Consider the following 7,905-nt stretch of genomic DNA (forward strand, 5'->3'; position numbering starts at 1 on the left):
AGATCAGAGGGTAATCTATTGTAATTTCCATGAGTATTGTTGTAGGAGTTGCCAAAGTTATTAGAGGAGTTACTAGGAAAAGGCCTAGGAACATAGTTTCCTCTAAAAGCGTTGTTGTTGCCAAAAAATTTCCTACCAACAAAATTAATGTCCAAGCTAGTGTTGCTACTCTCAATCAAGGAAGACAAGGGCATATCATTAGGATCTAAAGGAGCACTTCTACTAGCAACCAAATTCATTAACTCATCCATCTTAGCACTCAACGAGTTAATTTCTTCTATAGCGTGTACCTTCTTACTAGTAGGTGACCTTTCAGTGTGCCACTGAGAGTAGTTCGTCATGATATTATCTAGGAGCTTCGTGGCTTCTCCTAACATGATTTCCATGAACGTTCCATCGGAGGTGGAGTCCAAGATGTTTCTAGAAGCGAAATTCAAGCCAGCGTAAAAGATTTGTATAATCATCCAAAGACTCAAACCATGAGCGGGACAATTTCTAATCATCAATTTCATTCTCTCCCAAGATTGTGCAACATGTTCATGATCAAGTTGCTTAAAATTCATGATATCATTACGGAGAGAGATAATCTTAGTCGTTGGAAAATACTTGGATATGTAAGCATCTTTGCACTTATTCCAAGAATCAATACTATTTTTGGGCAAAGAAAAAAACCAAGTTTTTGCTCGATCTCGCAACGAGAAAGGAAAAAGCTTCAATTTAATCACATCATTATCCACATCTTTCTTCTTTTGCATATCACAAAGTTCAATGAAGGTATTAAGATGGGATGCGACATCTTCAATAGGAAGGCCGGAGAATTGCTCTTTCATAACAAGATTCAGCAAAGCAGCATTGATTTCGTATGACTCCGCACTAGTGGCGGGAGCAATCGGAGTACTAATAAAATCATTATTATTAGTATTCGAGAAGTCACAAAGTTTGGTGTTTATAGTCATGGTGACTTCAGCAAGGAAGCATGCACACAAGCGAACAAAGAGAGAGCGAGAGAAAATGGCGAACGAAAAAGGCAAACGAAAAAGGCAAATATTTTTTTGTAAATTTTTGTTTTCCAGAAGTGGGGGAGAGGAAAACGAGAGGCAAAAAAGTAAATGCAAGAGATGAGTTTAGGACACTTACTTGGATGAGTTCTTGACTTGATCCTCCCCGGCAACGGCGCCAGAAATCCTTCTGCTACTTCTCAAACAACAACGCCAGAAATTGACACGTTGACGGAGAGTTGCTTGCGTTGGCTTTTCCCTTGAAGAGGAAAGGGTGATGCAGCACAGGAGCATTAAGTATTTCCCTCAGTTTGAGAACCAAGGTATCAATCCAGTAGGAGAATCTCATCAAGTCCAGAGTACCTGCACAAACACAAAAGAGCTTGCACCCAACGCTATAAAGGGGTTGTCAATCCCTTCAAGATTGATTGCAAAGTGAGCTGAAGGCGGAAAGTGCAACGAAGAAAAAGAGTAAGACTGAAAATATGGTGTGGAGTAGACCCGGGGGAATAGTGTTCACTAGAGGCTTCTCTCAAAATAGCAAATATTACGGTGGGTGAACAAATTACTGTCGAGCAATTGATAGAACTGCGCAAAGTCATGACGATATCTAAGGCAATGATCATACATATAGGCATCACGTCCGAGACAAGTAGACCGATACTTTCTGCATCTACTACTACTAGTTGATTGCCTGTGCTTTGCCACGGGAAAAATTAATATCATTTTTTTTCTCACAACGTATTCATAAATATGGTGTCTTCCTCCGTCCTATTTAGCAACCTCCACTTCTTCCTTGAAGGTCATAAAACCAACATATAGGCTAATCAATCGACTTTTATACTTCGTAAAACTGTGGGGACAGTAATGTGCATGTAGTGTTCTACCAAATCGGTACATGAGAGCTTGTTTTTCTCTACCGACCTTTCGCCATATCACGCCTCGTGTTCTTATTTCTCTCTGATTTAATGCCATCCCACTTCATTGTGTCTCCATCGTCAACTTCGTGTTGTATCAAACTTGGAAATTTCCGCCTTTAATATGAATAATGAAGGCGGGACCAAGTATGGTCTATTTTGGTACGAAGGTAGTAATTCCAACAAATCAGGTAGTGAAAGCATTAGATATACAGAACACAAAAAATAAAAAGGAGAAAAAACAAGGATACTTTTCTGAGAGACACCACTTCTTGGTGTAAGATTTGCAACTCACAATCAACATCTTACACCTTGCAATACTAAAGTCTACAAGATTATTTCAATATCAGATTTTACAGAAAATAATATTGCAAAAACATTGTTTTATCTCGAGAAGAGATAAAGGAAAGGGGATATATTTCTTTAGTTGTTACATTTTCAGGCCTATCATCTCATTTCTAGTTCTATGTGTCTTGATCCCTCTAGGAGTGCAAGAGAAAAAAATGCAGACGCACTTGTGTGCAGCGCAACGTACGTCGGCTAAAGAGAGTCTAAACCACCTTCTGATTGGGTTCCCACAGTTGCCGCTCTTCTTGACATAGATATCATTGCTGGCATAGACGTCATTCCTACAACCACATTAGAGCATGTGTGACATGCTTTTGCTGCTCCTCTATATGAGCTCCCGTTTGGAATTGACAACATGGTCGTCTATTGTCTCTTGTGGGCAGTGTAGAAGAGCAGGACCACGACAATCTTTGACACAATGCACTTGAAGGATCGCTAAGTTTCTCAAACTATGCTCGCACGTGAGCCCAGTTCTAGATCATTGCTTCCGGAGCACCATCATCAGGTCCTGGTCTATGTTTCGTGCTGCACATTGTAGTTGTTCATTGAAAAAAGAATTAGCCTGATGCCATCATATAATAGAGAAGAAGGAGTATTATTGATGCTTGAATAAAATATCAACATTGGAATATGATGCTTCTTCTTAGAATCGTCGTTCATAACACTGGGATCGTGAAAAATATATCAGAAGAACTGAAGATCGAGATAATAATCCAGTAAATTTCAGTTGTAGGATGATTTCCTATATGTATCATTATGTCATCTTAATCAGGAATTTTGCACGAATTGGATGACAGAATAAGAAGGCCACAATCATTATGTCGACTCAATAATCAGGATTAAAAAAAGGAGACCACATAGTGAAGTACCAAATAAAATGTGCGATGTTATAACCACTCATGCAGATATTGTAAAACTTTACTGATTTAACCAGTCCTTAGTAGCTCTAGAGCTTCACTGATTTCAGAAGCTTTGCCTAACATAAGATATTTGGAATTACATCTGGACATATTAATATATCTGAATTAAAGGGAAAAGAATGTAACTTCCCTCAGAGAAAATCAGTAATATGGCAATACCGACAAGTGCTCAAGATGTCGGGACAGGATCCATGGCGGTGCAGGCCTTCTGCCCTTCCCTGCAGAGGCAACAAAGGTGTGACACACCGCCGGGGCCGTGGTCAACTACAATGGCAACTTTGGTGGATCCTTCGACGCCCTCGTTCCCTCAACCTTTACCTTTCACCCATCCACATCGAGACTGCCTCCGCCTTCCGCAGCATGGCAAACTAAGCAACACTAAAATTTAATCAGAAAAATGTAATCATTTTCTAATTATTAACAAATTCAACAAGATGATAGAAATATTTTATGCTAACTAACAAGAAAAACAATCAAGAATATAACAGAAGGAGCATACATATTCATTGAGCTCGAGACGGTCCACACGTAATCCCTTGTCAAAGCCTCACTTTTCTGTGTACGCAAGATTCTTGTAAAAACAAATTGGAAGATTTATAGTGAAGAAGCAAACTTGAAATTTATAACAACATGCAATTATTCAGAATAACTATGGAGAGATAAATGTATCGAACGAGTTCGCAAATCAAACACATAGGCAAAAAAATACTCACATTCAGTTCCGGAACTGCCCGGCAAAGTCGGCCATCTTGGAATCGCCGCCACCCACGAGCCTTCCATGATCACATACACATCGTCACGCTTCACCTGGTTCCTCACGGTGTTGTAACCGGCTTTGTAGTATTTCTTCAGGGTGTCGATGTGCACTTGCTCCGATGGCTCGTTCAGAAGCCCGATTCCCAGAAGGCTTTTCTTGGCAGCATACCTGTCAAGTTCAACACAACAATCAATGTCTTTTCAGAAAGCTAGGTGGTGCTTCCCGGTCATGAGCACAACATTGTCTGTGTTGGCAAGTTGAAGCACTGTAATTTTGCCAACAACACAATTGTGTGAACCAAATTGTCTGACTCACCTAGCTGCAAGGCCTTCAATTACCCTGACGGTCTCGTCGATTTTTTGGTCTCCCCAGCCCACGGTGCCATCTCTTGATGAGCTGTGGGATTGTCCGTTCTGTGACCAGGGTGCTGCATGAAGGTCCCCAATGACACCCAAGTTGTACTTTCTGAAGTAAAAGCATCAAAAAGAGTCAGCAATCAGCATAAGGTTTGTTTATTGTTTTTAAAGGAACGTACGTATGTGAAGTATTTGGGTATCTATTTAGTTTGTTGTAACCGAAACTAAGGGGAGCTCAACTTACTCTGCCCATTGAAAAGCCCTGTCAAGCATAGCTTGGTAGCCTGGATAATTTGGCGGGTGACAGGAGGGAGTGTCATCTGTTTTGGTGATCCACCACGCTACTGGAATTCTCACTGCGTTCACACCGTTTGATGAAATGAATCTAAAGTCTTCTTCGGTTATGAATGTCTTCCAGTGATCCTGCAACAAGCCCAGTGAAATGAAGTCCTTGACACTTGCCAGAGATGAAATATCTAAACCTGCTTTTCAGTACTGATGGTATATTTACAATTATATTTATATATTTATACAAAGGAAATATCCAACCGAGCAAGTGAGAAAAAACACAACCTGTAAGATGCTGACAGTCTTTTCTGCTCCGTAGAAGCTGCATAGCTGAACGTCTCCATCCATTTGTCCAGTTATTTTCATGGTAAAAACAGACGGATCAGTGTCACTCCAACTTTCACTTGTTGCATCGCCATCTGCTGTAACTACGCCCCCTGTCTTGATCTATATATTCAGGAATTCGAACACAACATTGTTTTATTTGTTTTGGAACTCAAGAAATAAAGAAATATAATGTTTTTAGGGCGTACGTACCTATAAGAATCTGCCGTTTGGCGCCTTGATCCGAGCCAGGCCCGCATTTCTGATAATCTGAATTCACCAGCTTGGCCTGGAGAGGTCTGAACGGCGACCAGCCCGCCATTGTTATCAAGGCCGACGAACTGGCCGTCGTGAACACGGATCATGAACATGTCATCAGAATCCTTCATTCTCCAGAGCTGATTAATCGAGGAAGAGGGCGACACATGATTAGTGTCAGTGGAAGAGGTAGCTCAACCTGCAATGCCTCGTATCGTTAATGAGCAAAAAAAACTCTGAGCGATTACAGAGTGAGGCAGGCAAGAAGCAGCACTCACCCTGAGGGTCTCCCAGTTCTTGGCTTCTCCCTGGTTGGCCACGACGTCGGACCCGCTGCCGCCGACGGCGCTCAGGAACATCCCCTGCGTCGCCGACCACAACATCACGTGCGTTCCGTCCTGCGTTTCCATGGATCGATCAATCGCAAAGTAAATTATTAGTTTGAGCAAGTATACCAAGTTGGCTCTTTGTCAGTAGATCACCATGAGAGCGTAGCCCATGTCTACTCCCTGGAACAGGTTGGTCATCCAGCGTTCCACCACCAGCCACCCACCAAGGTTCACGGCCTTGATCGGCAGCGACACGACGGAGCCGGAGGCCACGACGACCCACGCGAGCAAAAACAACAACCCAAGCTTCCCTCCCATTTTTTTCTCCTCTTCTTCTTAGATCGATGCTCCAAGAGGCAAGAGTTGTTGCTGCCTAAGATGGAGTTGCATGTGCCTCAGCAACTGCTCCCTGGGGCTCCTCTCGGCGCCTCCTCCACCTCGCCATAGCCTCCCTGTACCGCGCCGGCGGGGGGCGGATCCCGCGGGATCAGGCCTGTACCGCGCCGGCCGATGGATCGAGGGGAGCGGCGGCGGCGGAGACCTGGCCCTCATCGACCTGAGGCGGGTTTGAACCGCCGCCGATACGGGAGAGGCGAGGCGAGGCACAGAGACGGGGTGGGGGAAGAGAGGGACGAGGTGGTCAGCTGGTTCGGGGTAAGCATGAGACGTTTTTTTTCTGTATTTAATCAATCGGTTTATGGAGGGATGAAAAAAAATCGGTGGAACTGGCAGTGCTAGCGAGGGGATGTGTCGTGGTTGAACCATCTGGAGTGGTTGAACCATCACGACGGCGGATCCCCCTTTAATAGTAGAGATTACTCCAAACATCGACCGCTATCCAGCATGCATCTAGTGTATTGAGTTCATGACAAACAGAGTAACACCTTAAGCAAGATGACATGATGTAGAGGGATAAACTCAAACCAATGATGAAAATCCCATCATTTTACCCTTGATGGCAACAATACGATGCGTGCCTCGCTACCCCTTTTGTCACTGGGTGAGGTCACCGCACGGTATGAACCCAAAACCAAGCACTTCTCCCATTGCAAGAATCATATATCAAGCTGGCCAAACAAAACCCACAACTCGAAGAGAATTACAAGGATATGAAATCATGCATAAGAGAGATCAGAAGAAACTCAAATAAGATTCATAGATAATCTGATCATAAATCCACAATTCATCGGATCTCGACAAACACACCGCAAAAGAAGATTACATCGGATAGATCTCCATGAAGATCATGTGTAACATCCCAAATTTTGGAATGTTAAAATAATTATTAGATTGTTTGTTTGTTTGCTTGAGTGATTGAAACTTGTGTGAAATTTGAAACTTTTCAAAAACTTTTGAATGAGAGGGAATAAAATGACTTTCCCCATCTCCGATGAATTCAAATTCAATCTTTTAAAAGAAAAGAGAGAAGATGACATGACTTCTTCAACTATAAAGAATTTGAATGGAGTTTGCATTTGAATCCTTTCAAAATATTTTCCCTTGCTTCTATATTTTTCTTCCCCGAGAAAACGCCCCGACAAAATTCTTGCACGCAAGAAAGAGCGGAGGAAAATGACCATCCAAAAAACCAGGGCCATTCATTGAAATATTTTGAGCCAAGAAAAAACCAAAATTTAATTTGAGAAAATAATTGCAAAAAGAAATAATGCTTTTAGGGATTTTTTGAAAAACATTTTTTTAAGTTTTTATTTTGGCCGTGGAAAAATGCCCATCATTTAGATTTTATTTTTCTGATAATTTTAGTATATAGAAACTCTATATTCCGAATTGATTTGATTTCCCTTTTATCGTTTTAGTTTCCTAGTTTTGAAAAAGGAAAGAAATCGTGTTTAAATGGAAATAAACGGTGGCCCATTAAGACCTTTCCAAAAACTGGCCCAACCGGATCTTCTTCTTCCTCTATCTCCTTCCTCACGTGCACAAGACCTTCCTTAGCCATGGACACGGAAATCCTCCCTTCCCGATCTCCCTCTCCCTTCCATCCCAGCTCCTCCCAAGCCCCCTATAAGAACCCACCCGGCGTCCTCTTTCCATTTTTCCAAAGAGACGCCACCCTCATCGCCTCTAGCCGTCGGCCACCTCGCCGGAGTAACCCTGCCCCGGTCGAGTCCAGGAGCTCCCTGCCGACCTCCCCATGGCCCCTACCCTCGCTGCACCACACCCCTGCGCGCCCCACCCCTCCTCCGCCGATTCCCCACCCCGCCGGCGACCTCCCCACCTCGCCGGAGCAGCTACCTCGCCGGAGTTCTTCCTCTCTCTCACCCATGGTGAGATTCACCAAATCCCGTATTGCAGTTTTTTCAGAAAATTGCAATCTTAGAAAATTCATATCTATTAGTCTATAGCTCCGAATTAGGTGATTCTTTTTGTGCTGGATCACAAATTTTAT

The 7,905-nt window shown here is 42.9% G+C and overlaps 1 pseudogene; it reads right to left on the bottom strand.

Annotated features, from left to right (window-relative positions):
- Positions 1-3,898: 3,898 nt before the first annotated feature.
- On the bottom strand, positions 3,899-5,917 carry LOC123413029 (annotated as a pseudogene).
- Between the last annotated feature and the right edge of the window lie 1,988 nt (positions 5,918-7,905).

The sequence above is a fragment of the Hordeum vulgare genome, chromosome 7H (genome assembly GCF_904849725.1).
Source record: "Hordeum vulgare subsp. vulgare chromosome 7H, MorexV3_pseudomolecules_assembly, whole genome shotgun sequence".
Lineage (NCBI taxonomy): Eukaryota > Viridiplantae > Streptophyta > Magnoliopsida > Poales > Poaceae > Hordeum > Hordeum vulgare.